A 19736-nucleotide genomic window follows, 5' to 3' on the forward strand; every position below is an offset into this window, starting at 1 on the left:
TTTGAGATATCATCAGTGATGTCACTGACCATGTCATGAGTGATGTAATATGTGACATCATCAGCAGTGCATTGCAGGCACGTAAGTTATAGTTAGCTCAACTAACTATAACAGGCGAATTTCTCTGGTTTTTTATGAGTCAAATGTCCAACTAACTATAACGTTCCTGAAACATTCATAAGAAGCTTCTACAAACAACTTCTGATATTCTAATTTATTATCATGCTCCACTATAGCATCTATAATCTATGCAAATTAACTCCTTTAACATTGTGTGCAGCTAATCCAGTTGGAGCTGTTACCACACAACATAAATGTGAACCAGTTGTTTTTTGAAGATAACTGATCAAAACTTTAATTAAAAAATGTTTACCTGTCCCAGCTTGACCACTGATGTACATCAGAAGAGGTTTAAAAGATGAACACAGACGTTCTTTTTTTCATGCAACAAATCATGTTCTATCCGTTCTCTCATTTGCACATATATTTCCTTCTGTTCAACATTTAATGATTCTTCTATTTTTTCCAATGTAATATTTTCCTCGTGTTTTCCTCGTGTTGTTGTTGCATTGTAATTTCGACTTCATGCATGGCAATAACTGCTTAATTTTCCAGCATTGGTTGTCCAAGAGGATCTTGACTACATGGACCACTACCTTGACTATCTTGAGAACTTTCATAAGCTATTTCAGCTATAATAGTCTTTTCCTGTTCAACTTCATCATTCAACATGTTTAAATATGTAGAGAAAATTGGACAGCCAATGCTATCTTTACAAGCATTAAAAGACTCTTTGTAGCAGACAAACTCTCCAAGTAATCCACTTTCACTACGCCATGGTTAAACAGTTGCAGAAGTGCTAAATAGTAACATTCTCACTTATCTGGAGTTTCACAACTAAGTTTCTTGTGGTTATAAGATCATGTCACATACTGTTCGATGAAAGACAATACTGTTTGATCAGAATCATTTCCAAATTTAGGTGCATCCTTGATCCATAGTAGTATATGTATATGAGGTGCACCTCTTGCTTGATACTCCTTTCTCCAAAAGAAATCGGTCACTTCTCCAAGAGGTGGATTCTTTTTATTACAGATAAAATACATCATAGTTTGAAACTCATGATAAAAATATCTGCACACATTTACAGGATCCAATGAACACAGTTCACCAGGAGTCTTTATTTAAAAAAAAATGTATAGTGGAATTCGCTTCTCTTAGAAACTCAAGCAAATCTTCCCATCCACACTCTGCACAACTAAGTGTGACAAACCATGTTGGTGTACCTAAGTTCCGTAACATACACTTGAGTTCTCCGTGACGACGATACCAATACTCATTTGTTCCACGTTGACATGCCATCAAATTAATTAACTGTGCTTCTAAATTTTCATCTGTTTTTTTAACTTCCCCCACAAATTTTTTCGCAGAAAGAAGTAATTGATGAACTCCAGTTTTAAGTATAGGATTCACTGCATACGAGAAAGAAGACAGATCACTTTCAAACAAAAGGTGAAATATCTATGGAATGCAATGTCAAAATCTAGGATATTCAGAATATAATCTTTTGACCGATATTCTGAAGCTGGAATCCGTACAGGTCGGTCATCATCTCGTCTACCTTCTCCAGTAGGAAACATCTATGGAAAACAATGAGCTTCCAAGCTTTTCTCCCATACACTCATTGGAGTTCCCTGTGCTTTTTTCATTTGAAATGACTCCATGCTACTTCCTATCATATCTTTTGAATGAAAAGGACATATTGTGTTATGTTCATAAATCTCTTCAGTCCTTGACTTGTCTACTTTCTCTATTTGACCACTTGAAATTTCAGAATCATCTTCTAAACATATTACCTGTTCATCCACATTTACATTTTTGTAATAAATATTGTTCTCTATAAGATATAAGGTAGCCTTTTCAACTTTATTAACATCCACAAATTCTTGCCATATTTTCCTATTCTTTGTTGGTACACCATTTACTAAAATAACTACTGCCTCATTTTCCTATTTATCTCCAGCAATAGTTTCAATGTTTTTTTAAAATCCAAAGGTAAGTTTGCCACTCTTCCTTTCAGCCCTCTTTGCAGATCTGTTGGTGGCAGTTTACCTGTTTTAGGCTCCATCCGAATGATAGTTTCAAAAGGATGAACAGATTGAATGAGAACCGACTCATATGTATTCGATTTGGCCAGCTCCTCCGGAAAAGCTACTAATTCCAAGTTATTATGCACTGCTTTAGCAGGCATTTTGTTCTCTTCTAACTTGTTGTAACAATATTTACTTATACGTTGATCACTACCTAACTCAAATCGACCTTCAACAAACAAGTAAGTAGCAAATTCTTCCCACTTACCATTGTTCTCCTTTTCGCTGTTCAAATACAAATCAACATTACTACTTTGACTTTTATAATGAGTACGTCGACAACAAACACAAACATAGGGGTTCATTAGGATTGCGGTTAATCCGCATCCTCCGGGCCGGCGGAAGCCACCGCCGGCCCGGAGGATGCGGATTAACCGCTGCGGACTGAAAAAAGACCCCCTGCCAGATTAGGATGGCTGGGGGATCTTTTTTCCGTCTGCTGCTTTTCCGCTGCGGTCGCCTTCTAACCGTGGCGGAAAAACTCTAACATGGCTGGCAGTGTCTATCAGACACCGCCAGCCATATTAGGATGTCAGCGGTCCTATGCCTTTCCACGGCAGCATTTCCGCCGTGGACAGGCATACGGACTTTTCTTTGGGGGCCTGTTGCGTGCCTCCAGTGGTGAAGGGGGGGTGGGGGGTACCAATGGTACCCCATGCCTTTGCATGCATTAAGCGGCCGGCACCACGCGGTGCCTGCAGCTTCGTGCACGCAAAGGAAAACATGGTGTTTTTAACATTGCGGCGTTTGCTGCTTCAAGCAGCACCCGCCGCAATGTTAAAAATACAGGATGTGACCGCCAGGGTGGTGGTCACATCCTAATTAGCATGGAGGGACCGCCGCTGCCCCTGCGGATGGTCCCTCCTCCTCTGGGGTGGCGAACGGACGCAGGTCCGTCCGCCATCCTAATGAGCCCCATAGTTTGGTATTTCCAATTTCTTCTTCAAACAGATCAGTGCTAATCACTTTCTTATCTCCTCCAACATCTGTAATTGTCAAACTTTCACTTTCTATGAACTGCTCTTCTGAACCAAAATATCGCATTTCAATATCATCACACATTTTTTGAACATCTGATAAAGAGCCATATAAAAGACTTGTATTCAGTTCACTTAAACTTAATACAGGACTTTTTACATAGTACAGTTTCTTTACCAACTTCCGTATTTCTGAATGGTGTACTGCTAACATCCTCAAATAATGAAAAACCCTTTTACAAACTTTTCTTGAAAGACAAGCCAGAGAATGCCCATACTTCTCAGTATATTTCTTACATTAGATGGATCTAGTCCTTGTAACAACTTAATCTTTTGTTTTATTCTTTTCTGAGTATATTCTCGTAGCAGATTTTGCATTATATCAATGGTTTCCGGTTTAATATTACAAATACTGCTACAACTCCACTTATACACAGGAGCTTGTAGATATTTCCCTTGCACTTCTTCAGCTATTGCACTTTTACCAACCATTTCCTCCTTCGGAAGAGGACAACCATCCTGAACTTCGTAGCAACGACCTCCAGTATCAACTGCAAATGATAAACTATTTTCCTGGAAGTAACTTTCCTCATTAAAAAAAGACTTAGTAGTAGAAGTATGTCTCCAATGTCCACTAAAGATTTTACAAAATTTGGTTCTGTTCACAAGTCTCTTTTTTCTACTTTTGTCTTTCAATACTTCAACTATTTTATCCAATAGTTTCATTATCTTTAAAATCAAAATGAATAACTTCTCTTTTAAATTGAAAGCAGTATCCAATATACTTTTAATAATCTGCTTCTCTTTGAATTGCAATATTTTTCTTTTATATGTGCAGCATGTTTTCATTAAATTCTGAATCACTCTTGATCGAAAAAGTATCTGATGAATTTTTTTGAAATTGCTTTTGTCTCCGAGTAGCAGATACTATTTCTTTATCATGTTTCCTTTTCCTTGTATTTAAAATTGAACTCTGCTTCACCTTACTTGAAAAATTCTTCTTTTTGCTTAGTGTGATCTTTTTTTTTTCATTAAATGTTCATAATATTTTTTTTCAAAAGTTGTCTTCTACTTTTAATAGAACAAACTGTTTCTGTACTGCTCGCATTTTTTTCTACTTTAAGATTTTTTCTTTTACTCAAATATATCTTTTTCTTCTCTTTTCTTTTTATTTCACTTCTTCCAGGCATTTCCAAATGTTATACCAAATCAAATAATTTTCTGAAAAACAAAAAATAGATTCAATTGTTTTTCACATTTCAAATACAATTACAAAACTTCCAATAAGGTCTTTCAGACCCAGTGCTGCAACGTGATAAAGCATGACAGAGGAGCACTAGGATGACCAGTAGTGCCATGGAATATACAGCACGTATTTATTTAATTATTTACATACCCCTTTACAATCTATATATAACTGCACTACCTCATACTTTTCACCTCTCCACCTCTCCCCCACACCCCACTGCACTTTCTCTGCAACCCATCGCAAACAACTTTATAAATAGTATTTTTTTAAATTTGAATCTATGATATTATCAACCAAACATTTCCATTATTAGCCTAACAATTGTATTCACAACTTCGCAAACATAACACTGTACCCAGGGCTTTAAGTGCGGGGGTTTCTGTGGGGATCTGACCACCAGCACTTTATTTTTGGGGTCCTCGAAACTGGTCTTTATAGGGATCTATTTTCAGGCCTCACAAATGTAAACCGTTTTTTTTTTCTTTATTCCACTGCTGTAGTGACACTGCAAAAATCACAGTTAATGGACAGAATGCAGAACAATGTCATACATTCACCCCAGTACAGAGATCTGGGGCCTAATCCATCATTTTTTTGCACTCCACACCACCCCAGTTCAGACATGGCCATATGCAAATCAGTCGGACCCTGTGCCTCATGGGAACAGTCCAGCCCGAACTGCCAAGCCATGCCTTCCCTGGACCGGAAACAAGCTTCCGAGGACCGGTTTCTGGCATTCCAGCCGTCTTCAGCCCGGCGTGCTTGAATCGAGTGGTGTGGAGTGCATGGACTCACGTCTGAGCATATCCATCCCACTCGGGGTGACAAATGCAAAAACCAGTTGATGGACAGAATGCAGAACAATGTCATACATTCACCCCAGTACAGAGATCTGGGCCTAAATCCATCGTTTTTTTCAATCCACACCACCCCAGTTCAGACATGGCCATATGCAAATCAGTCTGACCCTTTGCCTCATGGGAACAGTCCAGCCCGAACTGCCAAGACATGCCTTCCCTGGTCCGGAAACAAGCTTCCTAGGACCGGTTTCTGTCATTCCAGCCGTCTTCAGTCCGGCTTGCTTGAATCCAGTGGTATGGAGTGCATGGGACTCACGTCTGAGCATACCCATCCCACTCGGGGTGACAAATGCAAAAACCACAGTTGATGGACAGAATGCAGAACAATGTCATACATTCACTCCAGTACAGAGATCTGGGCCCAAATCCATTGTTTTTTTGCACTCCACACCACCCCAGTTCAGACATGGCCATATGCAAATCAGTCTGACCCTGTGCCTCATGGGAACAGTCCAGCCCGAACTGCCGAGCCATGCCTTCCCTGGACCGGAAACAAGCTTCCGAGGACCGGTTTCTGGCATTCCAGCCGTCTTCAGCCCGGCTTGCTTGAATCCAGTGGTGTGGAGTACATGGGACTCACGTCTGAGCATACCCATCCCACTCGGGTGACAAATGCAAAAACCACAGTTGATGGACAGAATGCAGAACAATGTCATACATTCACCCCAGTACAGAGATCTGGGCCCAAATCCATCGTTTTTTTGCACTCCGCACCACCCCAGTTCAGACATGGCCATATGCAAATCAGTCTGACCCTGTGCCTCATGGGAACAGTCCAGCCCGAACTGCCAAGCCATGCCTTCCCTGGACCGGAAACAAGCTTCTGAGGACCGGTTTCTGGCATTCCAGCCGTCTTCAGCCCGGCTTGCTTGAATCCAGTGGTGTGGAGTGCATGGGACTCACGTCTGAGCATACCCATCCCACTCAGGGTGACAAATGCAAAAACCACAGGTGATGGACAGAATGCAGAACAATGCCATACATTCACCTCCAGTACAGAGATCTGGGCAAAATCCATCGTTGTTTTGCTCTCCACACCACCCCATTTTCATTGCACTGCAGTGATACTGTGAGAGCATGCACATTGCTCACTACTTAGAAGTGCAGACATCATGCCAAGTGACTTGCATTGTAGGAGAAGGGAAATCCTTCAAAGAGAGCCACTTTCTCTCAGGATTTCCCTTTTCTTTTTGTAACGCAGGAGCAACATCATTGTGGAGTTATTAGCAGACATACCACCAGGCGTGCAATGCCAATCGCCAAGGACTCTCGCACACACAGAGCCGCACCCAAGTACTTCACAGGTCTCCAATATATAATTTTTTTGTAAAGGCGACTCTGCTATTTTTCACCTGTTTTTACAGCGCCTACATCCCCACTCTGCCTATTGCTAAAAGATTTAGGTTCCCCCGAAATTTAGCTCTGGATGCGCCTCTGCAAACGACCACAATCAGGCAACTCCAGCATGAACCTGCTCTCACCTTACACACAGTCTTGTTTTAGTGCTATGAAAACACACACTTTGGCTGCCTCACTTAGTTCTCACACCCCTTTTTTAATATGAACATTGAAGCGTTCCAATTACTTTTATATTCCAATACTGTGCTTCACATGGAAATATAAACCTCAAGGTTCTCACCACCCCAAATTAGCTCTCTGTTATACTTTCTCAAATGTAAGAAGTGAAGGTATTCAGTATCTGTCAGTCACGGCCACTTTAAAACAGTGTACCTATATACAACTCGGCAAATCGTTATGTTTCTAAATTAACGTCTTACACTTAAAAGCTCTTTTACATTTCTTTTGCCGGATGTACCTTTGTTTAAAACACCACCAGAGAAGGGTAATGAAGTATGCTCCACAAAGAGGAACTCAAAGCTTTGTTTTTCTTTATAAAAAAATGTGCAGGTAAATGCTTTTTGCAAGCCTTTTTGATGCCTTAAGAGGGTGGGTGGATGAGTGTAATACGTCGTATTTAGGATCGGGGGCGGACGATGCACCGAAATAAGAACGAATAGTTGAATTGCCAGCTGCATCAATGCATAGATACATAGATGGATGTATCAATGTATGGATGGATGGATGGATGGAAGGATGAATGAATGCAGGGACCAGTACTTACGATAGATGGGTGAGCTGATAGATGCTTAGAATTGGTTCTGGGTCAGATGTATCTATGCATATATAGGCATATGGCTGCATGAATGGCACAGTGCTTACTATAGGCGAGTGCACTCATAAGCGCAGGAACAGATGTATGCATGTATATAAGTAGGAATATATGCCTCAATTAAAAGATGGTTGAATTGCGCAGTGCATAGGATGGATGGATACTGTGCTTTAATTGGGCAGGGACTGAGGACCAGCACTTATTGTCAGGGAGCCTCCAAATGGCTATCATGCTCTATTTTTGGCCCTCTAAAAGATAGTTAATTTTTTTGTTTGTTTTTGTTACACTGCAGTGACAGCATGACCATCGATGTACGCATGCTTATTTTGCTTACTACTGAGAACTGGAGACATCACACTAAGTTGCTCATGTTGTAGAAGGAAGGGAACTTCTTTAAAGAATGTTTTTTTCTGAACATAGGATAATTGGAGAGGATTTTCTAAAGCACACAATGATACTTAACTTGATTTAGACCACGGCCTAACTAGCATATCCCACACCACTTTAAGGGCCAGATGCATCAAGCGAAATGCGCTCGCAAAAGGGCCAAATTCTCAGAATCTGGCCCTTTGCGAGTGCAATTTTTGCATTTGGGATGCATCATCCCAAATGCAAAAATCGCAAATAGAGAATTCGCTAAAATGCGATTGTTTGTATTTAAGGAATCTCTAATTGAGATTCCTTAAATGCAATGCATGAAAGTATCAAAAATAGCGAATTCGCTAATAGGGCACGCAAATTACCATGAAGTACAACTTCATGGTAATTTGCAAAAACTTTGAAAAATGCACTTTTGTGCATTTTTCAAAGTTTCATGTTGCGCACACACATGCCCTAAGGGCATGTGTGTGCGCAACATATGTGCACAGATCACATTCAGGGGTGTAACAGGGTGTCCTTTGGACACCCCTGCACCCTTGAACTCGCAATCTCAATTTGCGAATCGCTAATTGCGATTCGCAAATTGAGATTGTCTTCCCATTCATTCCTATGGGCCTAGGGAGGTATTCATTAATTGCGACTCGCAATTTGCGAGTCGCAATTAAGGAATCGCTATTTTTTGTGTGATTGCTTGATGCATTCCATTTTGCTATTCCTTATTAGCGATTCCTTATTTTTCGCTAATAAGGAATCGCAAAATGGATGCTTGATGCATCTGGCCCTAAGAGCTTTGCCCCCCCTATTAGAGCACCCCCACTTTTTACTCCCACTTAAAACCCTAACTATACTACACCATAGTAACAAAGAAACAGTGTAAGCTTCCATTGAAATCTACAACGGCACCAAGTTTCAAGATTTTCTATCAATGCCATCAGCCTTCTACCACAGTACAAGATTGTCTATCAGCAAGAAGATTTCTTATCCACAGAAAATATGGGAATTTTCCAAAAAAACATATACCATACCATAAAGCGATTCATAAATGGGCACACTGCCACTGCACCACCCTCTTCCCTATCCTCCCTTAACCTTACAAAATCAAAGAAAGAGCCACACTAAACCTAGTAGACACACTATAGCAATACAGGTACTTAATTTCAATGACTGTCTACCAGAACGCTCATGAGGAAAGTGTATTAAAACATTTGCAGGTTAAACATATACCATGCCATAGGGCACTTTCTAAGTGCTCCCAGTGGTATTACATCACCTTCAGTAGCTCCACATCTGCACATTACTAAATTCTGTGTTTCAATCAGCAACATAACCACCTCCCCACACCCACCCTGCCCTTCCTTAACCGTACAAAATCAAACAGAACCCCCCACCATTCCTACTAGCTCCCCTATACCCATGCACAGGCTTAGTTTTAACAGGTGTGTGCCGGAACACTTATAAACAAAAAGTATTCAAACATGCACCTTTGCGGGAAAAACATAAACAATCCCTTAGCATGGTTAATAAATGGGCCCCGTGAAACTACATTACCTTTACTAACTACACATGCCCACGTTACAAATGTCCGTCTTTTAATCAGCAACATACGCACCTCCCCCGCCCCCCCCATGCCCTTGCTTAACCTTATGAAATCTAACAACAAGCCCCAGCAGTCCCGTTACCGCCACTATAGCCATACATAGACTTAATATCAACAGGTGTCTGCCGGAACGCTCATCAGCAAAAGCTATTAAAACATGCAATTTTGCAACTCAAACATACACCATACCATAAGACGATTTATAAATAGTTACAGTACCACCTCAAAAACCGCCCTTGCTTAACTTTACGCAATAAAAAAAGTTCTCCAGCAAACGTAGAAGCGCCACTATAGCCATACAGAGGCTTAATTTCAACAGATGTCTCCCAAAACGCTCATCAGTAAAACATATTAAAACATGCAAATTTGGGACTAAAACATATTCCATGCCATACAGCGCTTTATAAGTGCTCCCAGTGGTACTATATCACCTTTAGTAGCTCCACATCTGCACGGTACTATATTCTGTGTTTCCATCAGCAACATAACCACCTTTCCCACACCCACCCCGCCCTTGGCTAACCGTACGAAATCCCCACCATTCCCAGTAGAGCCACTATACCCATATACAACGTTAATTTTAACAAGTGTCTGCCGGAACACTTATCAACAAAAAGTATTCAAACATCCAAATTGGAGGGTAAAACATAAACCATCCCATAGCACGGTTTATAAATGGGCCCAGTCGAACTTCACCACCTTTACTAGTTAGACATCTATATGTTACGAAAGTCCTTTAAACACTGTAGAGTGTATAGCAGAGGATGGGGAGAGTAAACAAAGTTCTAATTTCCAAACTTTTGATATACCATCCCTTTCCTGTATCTATTTTAAATACTTTAAATGGAATGAATAAATTGACGAGTGTCTCAAAAGGGATAGTGAAGCTCAGCATCAGTAAAACCCGGACCACTTCAACACCTACATATATCCAGCACAGGGATTCAGCCTAACAAATAGTATCACTTAAAATCGCATGTAGTTCTCTAATGTCAACACAAGTCATACAGAAAATATACCGCACATTTCATTTCTTTTTTATCTCACACATTTATAAAACATCTCTTCTAAAGAACCACTCCCCAACCACTTCTATTCCATATGAACAGACAATAATTAATACGTTTACTACCATATATTTTAGTACATCTACCTTTTTATTATTCACCAGTAAGAAACTACAAAAACTATGATCTATACCCAAATGCAAACCAGAAACTATGTTCTTATTATATCTAAACCTAGGATCACATGATACAAACAATGCGTACATATAAAAGGAACGTATCACTTTTCCTATCTCCATCTCCTCCCCATGTAATCTCCAAACACTGTAGACGACCTCACAGTACAACAACCTAACTCGACTCACATTCAAATCTACCTCTCAGTGAAAAAAATGAGACCACAACCTGCCACATAACATTTCTGGGCTTCGTTTTATCGCTTTTAACTTAAGAACACAAACATCTCCTACCACTACCCCCACCCCACTTTTTCCACAAAAAGTATAATTTGCAAACGTGCAACATTTTGATTATCTCCCCGAATACATTACAAACCCAAATTAACGCAGTACCTCATTTTCAAAACCATACAGAAAGTACTTATTTAACAACAGCTCAAATTTGATGCATATTTTATAACCAATATCAAACACCACACTGTACTAACATTATATTACTTTGAAATAAAAATACTTTCAAAATTAAAAACAACACCTCAAATACTTAATCACTACTTAATCACTACTACAGAACACATAACACACCTTCATTTCTAACTCACCTTTGTAGTTGTTATCCAGATTTCAAATGTCACACACAATTCTTTCTTTGTCACATAGTACATGTAAAGCACCAATTTAATCAAGAATGGAACCAGGAATGGCACAATTTCTCTGTCGCTCCACACATAAATACATGTAAAGAACAAATCAGAATACTTCATTCCTTCAACAACATTCCAAGACTTATCTCCATTGGTTAATTTTAAATTTTCCATATGCAAAGCTACTTAATATTCCACGCCACACACAGGTCACAAGTTCAACTATTTTATCACCACACTTTCTGGAACATTCTACGACACCTGTGGTTATATAACCTAATGATATACTTTTGCAACATTTTATCGAACATTTAACGGCACGTGCAGATTAAAAGTTCACAATAGGGGTCAGAAGTTCATCAGCTTTATCCCCAAGTCCAGCAGCACCTCTCCGTACGCCCCCTCACCATCAGACCCAAAGGAGTCAGTGCTTTCCACTTTCCAAATACCAAATTAATTTCATACACGCAAATTTACCTTTGCACTCCCTATATAACACCCCCTAAGCACCATACACAAGTTACAATGTTCGGAACAAAAGTTCCTCAGAGTAGCTATAACTACATGCTGACACTACTTGGACAGATGTGGCACAGTGGCCAGAGCACATGACTTTATTGCATATGACACACACAGTTTGGGCTCACGCTTTCACCCCCGAGTCCAGCAGCAGCTAAGCTTAGCAGCATGAGACTCTACACACTACCTCACATATTTTCCGAACCCCAGGACTTTCAGACCAGTAAGGGTTAGTAGTTCGTCCTAGTAGTTATAAACAAATGCTGACACTATTTCCACAGCTGTAGTGCAGTGGCCACAGCACATGACTTCACAGCATACGACATACAGTTTGGGCTCACCCTTTAATCCACGAGTCCAGCACCACCTCACCTTACCAGCAACAGACTCTAGGCAATACCTCACTTAATTTCCGTAACCCACCACTTTCACACTGGTAGGGGTGAATACTTCGCTTCACACACCCTCTATAACACACCCTAAACACCCCACAGAGGTTACAGTGCTCCTACCCTTCTATTCCCACTTTTTTACACCCTTTTTTCCCCTTACTCACTTCAAAAAAATCACAAAATGGGGGCCAACACTTCCAAGTTGCAACTGCTTGCACCGCTCGCAGCCAATCAGCAGCAAGCTCGTGCTCATAACGCCTCAGCCAATCAGATGGCAGGATTCCCAAATATCAATCTCTGTAAATGTTGATATTTCTCAAAAACTACTGAACTTATTTACACCAAATAAATAAAAGCTTGCTTTCTAGACCAAGATCCTTCTTCCTGCCAAATTTGGGTAATTCCATTCACCCGTTCGACCTGTAGCCTTGTCTAAAGTTGCCGATGGAAATGAACATGGAAAAAACATGTTTTGAGACCCCCCTTTTTGCTCGGCCCCCCTTGACGAATCACCCCCAAACTTTCAACATTGGAGCTGATATCAAAGAAGAATTAATTTTGAAACTTTTGTGAATATTAGTCAATCGGAGCCAAAGTTATTGGGAATAGAATGTTGCCATTTTCCTATGGTAACTAGGTCCTAACTATAACATCCTACTGGCGACTGTTGTTCGAATTTAACGGACTTCTCCGTGCCCGTCAAGAGGCCGCCCTGAAGGGTTGGAGGCTCCCTGCTCGGAGGTGTTTTTTGCTGATTGATTAAGGGAGCATGGCCCACTTGCTGCAGCGAAACCTACAAAGTTGAGGCTACTTAGCGAAATCGCAGTCAGCATTGGAAGCGATTTGCTGGGTTTTACTTCCCCAACAATCGTTCTTGAAGGAAGCTGCTTGTTCAAGGTACAAAAACAACAAACATCATGTTTTAAACAATGTGTGTCCGTGACTGATCCCCTTTGGACAATTTATTTACCACACCACAATTCTGAATGAATTTAAGAACTTTTCAGAAAATAAGCACTGTCTTTTGAATAACAACGTGATTCACTCTTTGTGGTGCACTGTGGGACTTGAAGGTACCTTACAGTCATGTGTTTCTAGAATATTTAAAATGCCTGCATGGAAGCACTTTGCCATCGCTTCCTGTCCGTGAACAAGGCAGATGGGACGCCGAAACATGTTGGACCAAGGAAGCATGTATGTGGCATTACTTTAAAATAAAAAAGCTTCCTTCTTGAAATGGGCCTCTTTACCTGTTGCTTTGTTGCTCGAATTTAACGGGCTTCGCCGTGCCCGGGGTTGGAGGCTCCCTGCTCGGAGGTGTTTTATATATATCTATATATATATATCTATATATATATATCTATATATATATATATATATATATATATATATATATATATATATATATATATATATTATCTATAGATATAGTTAGGACCTAGTTTCAATTGGAAATCCGCAATATTCTATTTGGAATAACTTTGACCCCAGTCGAGGAATACATGGGAAATTCTCCAAGAAAATGGCCTGCTCCACTTTTTCCCTGAAAGTTTGGGGGTGATTCGTCAGGTGGGGGCTGAGAAAAAAGGGGGTCCCAAAACGTGTTTTCGCCATGCAATTTTCCATAGGGACCTTAAAGTGAGGCTACAGCCGGAACTGCTGAACGGAATTACACCAAATTTGGCAAAAAGGTAGAGTTCGGTTTGCAGATTACGCTTTTTGTTAAATGGTGTAAATCCATTTCGAAGTTCCTTAGAAAATTAAAAGTAAAATCGTAGATATATCTAAAGACGAAGTACCATACGCGTACAGTCCGAGGACAGTACACGTACCGTTAGGAGCACGAGCTGCATGCTAATTGGCTGAAAACTGTCTGTCAACACTCCAAACCAGGAAGTGTTGGCAGCCATCTTGTGTCTCGGTAGAACCGAGGCACAAGGAAAGTGATAAACAAGTGCGCAAAAGACGCAAAGGGGGCAGGGTAGAAAGACCCTGACTCCCTAGGCCTGCACAGGGGTTCCCACAAGGACTACCAAGGCCCAAAATGTATTTTTTAATTTTTTTAAATCACAGGATACGCGTAAGGTACGCGTAGCGTACCCTGTCGACCCCCCCAAAAAAAGGCACCACTCTGCAAACGCACCCCCCTGGCGCGTTTGCAGAGGGGAAAATAATTCACCTTGAATACTGGGGGTCCCGGGGGCCAAGTAGCCCACCAGGAACCACCTGTATGCACCAGGGGGCTGCCTTGCAGAGATGTGTAAAGAGGCCACGCCCCTTTTTACAACTCTCTGCAACAAAGCCCCCTGGCGCATACTGGAGGTTCCTGGTGGGCTAGTTGGCCCCCAGGGACCCCCAGTATTCAAGGGGAATTAGTTCCTCCTCTGCAAACGCGCCAGGGTGCTGTGTTGCAGAGAGGTGTAATAAGGCCACGCCCCTTTTTACACCTCTCTGCAACATGTAGTATGAAGAACCACTGATCCATATTAACAGCGATATGGATCAGTGTTTCTTCATTGAGGAACAGTCTCTCTGGTGAGTTCTTGCACTTTTTATCGATTTACAACGGCAGAACTCGTTACTATCTGCGCATTAGTCTTGTACTTCGCTGGCTGAATGTTGTACTGCATGGCAACTCCAGTGTTAAAGAATCGGAACTTCTTAGCAGCGCGTAAATACAGGGCAGTTTCAGCATGAGTCTACTGTATCACTGTGGTTTGCCAAGTTTGTTTACTCACCGTACTGTACGTTGATGACTGTTGGCCGGCGGTTGACCGGCAGGGATCTTCTCTGTTTCCCTGCTACCGTCCAATTGATGACGTGTTTGGAATGCATCTGGGAGTTAGCGAAGATCTTCTCACGTAGCAAAGTTCTTCTCACGTTCTAATCCTTCCCTCCTGTGACGCCTGTGATGCCTTTCTCTGGAGACACGTCAAGCTTGGCTCTCACGCTGCTTACGCCGCTACGGTCGATGTGGAGGCCATTTTGACTTCAGTTCAGTTGCCATGACAACAGCTTTCAGTGTACATGTCCCAGTTAGCATACAGCATTGCTTCTTCAGCTATGTACACGTCTCTGTGTAGGCTTGTCATTAAAAAAAGAGCACTTTCTAATGTTTACAGCCTTTGTTTCTTCGGCGATCAAAGGGATTTGGCCTGCATTTCAGTGCTACATTTTCTTCAAGATGCAGACAATTTGGGCAATGTATCAGTTGAAGAGGGAGTGGAGCACCGGAACTCTCGACTTTTCTTCAGATATTGCATCTCATAGATGGCCTGATACTTTGCTTGTGTGGCAAGATTCAGCGTTGACTGCAGACAGCTGTGTGCAGACCCCGGGTGAGAGACCGCTCACCGGTGCTCAAATCTTTTATTTCTTACTTTTGAAGTGCTTAGCATTGTTTTGACTGCACGCTTGTTTGGGCATAGTCTTTTTTTTTGGTTGCATTATCTTTGTGGAGGTGTGGTGTGTTTGCCCTATTGTGTGTATTTGAGGTCATTATGGAAAGTGTATTGAGAGCTGTTGTGACTGGAGTGTTTCATAGGGCAACATCTTTTAACCCTACGGTGTACCCTTTTTTGGGGAGGTTGTGTGCTCGTGGGTAGTCAATGCCCATTTATGTTTCCTAGGGTGATGTTGAACCTTATGGTGTACCCTATGTATGGGAGGTTCTAGTCTTGGTTTTCCGGGGTGAGTATCCTGTGGTGTACCCTACTTTGGGGAGGTGGTAGTGTTTGTGGGTAGCCAATGCCCCATTTCAGTTCCCAGGGTGAATTTCCTGAGGTGTACCCTACTTTGGGGAGGTAGTAGTGTTTGTGGGTAGTCAATGCCCATATCAGTTCCCAGTGTAAATTTCCTGTGGTGTACCCATCTTTGGGGAGGTTGTAGTGTTTGTGGGTAGTCAATGCCCCATTTCAGTTCCCAGGGTGACTATCCAGCGGTGTACCCTATTTAGGGGGGGTTGTCATATTTTACAGGGTTAATACTCTGCACTGTTTCCAAATTGTTGGTGATTCAGTTTTTCAGGGTCGGTATCCTGGGTGTACCCTATTTAGGGGAGGTTGTATTATTTTACAGGGTTAGTACCCTGCGTTGTTTCCTATTTTTGGAGGAATTTGTTTAGACACTTTTTCATTTTGACACTATCCTCCTGTCGAAGTTTACCTGCTTGGAACTCGTGGCAAAGGGTTTCATGTTGGTAGAACTTTGAGTGAGGAGTTTTAACATATCTTTCAGTGTCAGTACGTCTTGACCAGAGGAACTTTTGGTTTCTTTTCAGAGTGTTTTTCTCTAGGGAATCTTTGATATGGGGCTTACACTCTTCCGGTTGTCTAGAGTGAATTTTACCCCTGTTGTATTTCTCCCAAGGGTCTGTGTCTACGCTCATCTTTGTTTACCAGGGTGCTTACCCGGTGGTGTACCCATGTATGGGGAGTTTTTGAGCGTGACCACCTTTCTTTGCTGCATTGTTCTTTATTCTGTTTCCCTAAGGGAGGGGGATGAGGCATGAAGTAGTAAAATTTAGTAAAATGTAGCATCTTATTGTATTTCTGTTCATCTAATATTTAGCATCTTTTTGTGTTTCTGCTCATGCTAATGATACCTCTTGTTGTACATTATTAGATTTTGTGTATCTCATTTTGTACTTTCATACGAATGTTATATTTGAGGTATCTTGCCATTCTTTTTCTCTATTCTGCTGTCTTTCCCTAAGGAAAGAGGATGTGTAGTAAATTACTGCTCTACTGTTCTCCACTAAATAGAATGTGCCATGACATCATAGAATGCCTGGGTGTCTCTCTGGCTCACAGTGTCAGTTGGTGAACTCAGGCTGAGCTGCTTGGAGCTTGCTCCTGGTGGGGCTACATCTGTACTTCCTATCTTCTCCTACTCATCTATCCTAGAAGAGAGCTACAATAAAGGATTATTTAACTATACAGCTGTACTGTATATCTTCCTTTACCACACAACGCAGCCCCCTGGCGCAAACTGGAGGTTCCTGGTGGGCTAGTTGGCCCCAGGGACCCACAGTATTCAAGGGGAATTAGTTTCCCCCTCTACAAACGCGCCAGGGGGCTGCCTTGCAGAGACGTGTAAAGAGGCCACCCCCCTTTTTACGCCCCTTTTTACACCTCTCTGCAACGCAGCCTCCTGGCGCATACCGGAGGTTCCTGGTGGGCTAGTTGGCCCCCAGGGACCCCCAGTATTCAAAGGGAATTAGTTCCCCCTCTGCAAACATGCCAGGGGGCTGCATTACAGAGAGGTGTAATGAGGCCACGCCCCTTTTTACACCTCTCTGCAACGCAGCCCCCTGGCGCATACTGGACGTTCCTGGTGGGCTAGTTGGCCCCCAGGGACCCCCAGCATGCAAGGGGAATTAATCCCCCAACTAAGAACGCGCTACGGGGTATGTTTGCACAGTGGTGAAGGTAGGGGGCGGGGCTTGAGGTGATATGTGCGCAAACATGCCCTGTGGCATGTTTTAAATTGGGGAATTAATTCCTCTTCAATCCAGAGGTCACCTAAGGGCCAACTAGCCCACCAGGTACCTCCAGTAAGCGCCACGGAGCTGCGTTGCAGAGTGTTGTAAAAAGGGGGCGTTGCCTCTGAACACCTCTCTACAACGCAGCTCCCTGGCACGTACTGGAGGTAACTGGGTCCACCACTGAGTAAGAAAAAGTAATTTTAACACTACTTACCTGCTAAGTGAATTTCCTCCCATAGAATAACATTGGTGTTACAATAATATTCCTTAAAAATCACTACTGTAACTAAAACACTTTTACTCAACCGGTTACAGGAGATGTCCAAGGACTGAATCTAGGATCCAGTCCTGTGGTTAGAAAAGTAATCTGTAAAGTAATTAATTGCATTTAACTAGAAAAATACATTGAGGTCCATGTTGCATTGTGTTTGAAATTGTGTTGCCCATTGCAACAACTGTAACTACTGTGCTTAAAGGTCAATTGTCTATTTGCAAAGCATTTAAGCTAAAGTAATTCATTCTGCGAAAGTATATTTTGTAATTTAATGTATATTGTAATTACAATGTAATTTAAAAAATAAAATATCTAAAAATAAATAGTTTAAAAAATGTAGTAAATCAGTATAAAAAAATATATAACAATTAATACATTTAAAAATTGTCATTTACAGGAAAAAACATTGCGAGGCAAGGTGGCCTCCGTGGTGTGGGCTGTGTAAGCAGCTCTGTCCCTCGCTCCGGGTTGTGGGGAGAGAATCAGCATCGCAGTGATTTCAGGCACCTAAGCCGCGTTGGTGAGCTACATGCGCGGATATTCTGTTCGGATGGAGCAGCATTAAAAATGACTTTCGGCGTTCCTGTGTTTAGCTGAGCTCTGCTCCGGTGTTTGGGGAGGTGCCTCTGCTCCGCGCTGACATGTGCGCTGACCTGTGCTCATCGGTGGAGTTCTCCGGCGAATTGCGTTTTGCTTCTAGTGGGCTTCCCTGCGGATAGACGGATAGATGCAGCCAGCATGGATACGTGTGAAGATTTTGTTCACATTAAGCAGCAACTTTGAAAAGTATGCTCACTGTTGGTGGTCCAGAGTCTCGCTCTGAACCCGGCTCCGGTGTTTGGGCAGGAGCCTCCGACTCCGAGTACGCTCACCAGTGGAGTTCTCTGGTTGTTCTGTTGAACTACGCTCTGCTCTAGTAGATTTCCTTATGGATAAAACGGATTGATGCAGTAAAAGGGGTCCAATTTTGCAGACTCTCAGTGGTTCTGACCTCTGTGCTCGGCTACGGTGCTCTGGGAGGAGTATCTGAGCACTGTGCTAATCTGTGTTTGACGGATGGGACCCTTGGCGGAACCTCGCTTCAGTCTCATTAGATTCTCCATGGATAAAACGCTGTAAAACATAGTGGGGAAAAAAAGGGACTTACATTTTTTAATATTTGGACTGACTTAGGCAAACTGATTCTGAATACTCTCCTGGGGAGGAGGCGCTGAGTCTCATTAAAACATTAACGGTGAAGTCCTTGGTTCTGCGAGTATTCCACCTCTGACTGGGTCCTGGAGTAGTCCGCTCGGATGATTGCTGGGCTTCTCAGTTTCCGGCTGCGGAGAGCGGTGTTCTGGCGGTTTCCTGTTTTTCCGCCTGGATTTTGCTGTGGAGATGTTCATGGACGTGGGGGGACACAGGCAGTGGCGCAAAAAAGGATGCCACCAAAAGTCACCACGCGCAGTGGTAAAACAAAAGAACAGCCCACTACTGCAGGCCACAGTGAAAAGGTCATAGGAGGCGTAGAAGAAAGAAGTGAGAATGTTTCCCACAAGGCTTCTGCTATAAATCAGAGAAAGGGTGGGGAACGTCCGGAAAAAAAATAACTTGGCGGCACGGCTGGCAAAACAGGGAACACATACTCTTCCAGCACTATTTGAGCGACAGATGTCCAAGAGTGCTCTGGCTCAGCCAGCCGGGGGGACGAGACTCTCACACAAAGCGAACATCATGGATACATCGAGTGCGGAAACCCCTCCTTCCCATAAGATATCTGTACCCAATGCTGTCACTAATTCATCCGTTACTACTCTAGATCATTCGGTGGAGCAGGGGGTACGGGGTTGAATTACACTAGTGCAGAAGG

Source organism: Lissotriton vulgaris, chromosome 4_1 (assembly GCF_964263255.1).
Source record: "Lissotriton vulgaris chromosome 4_1, aLisVul1.2, whole genome shotgun sequence".
Lineage (NCBI taxonomy): Eukaryota > Metazoa > Chordata > Amphibia > Caudata > Salamandridae > Lissotriton > Lissotriton vulgaris.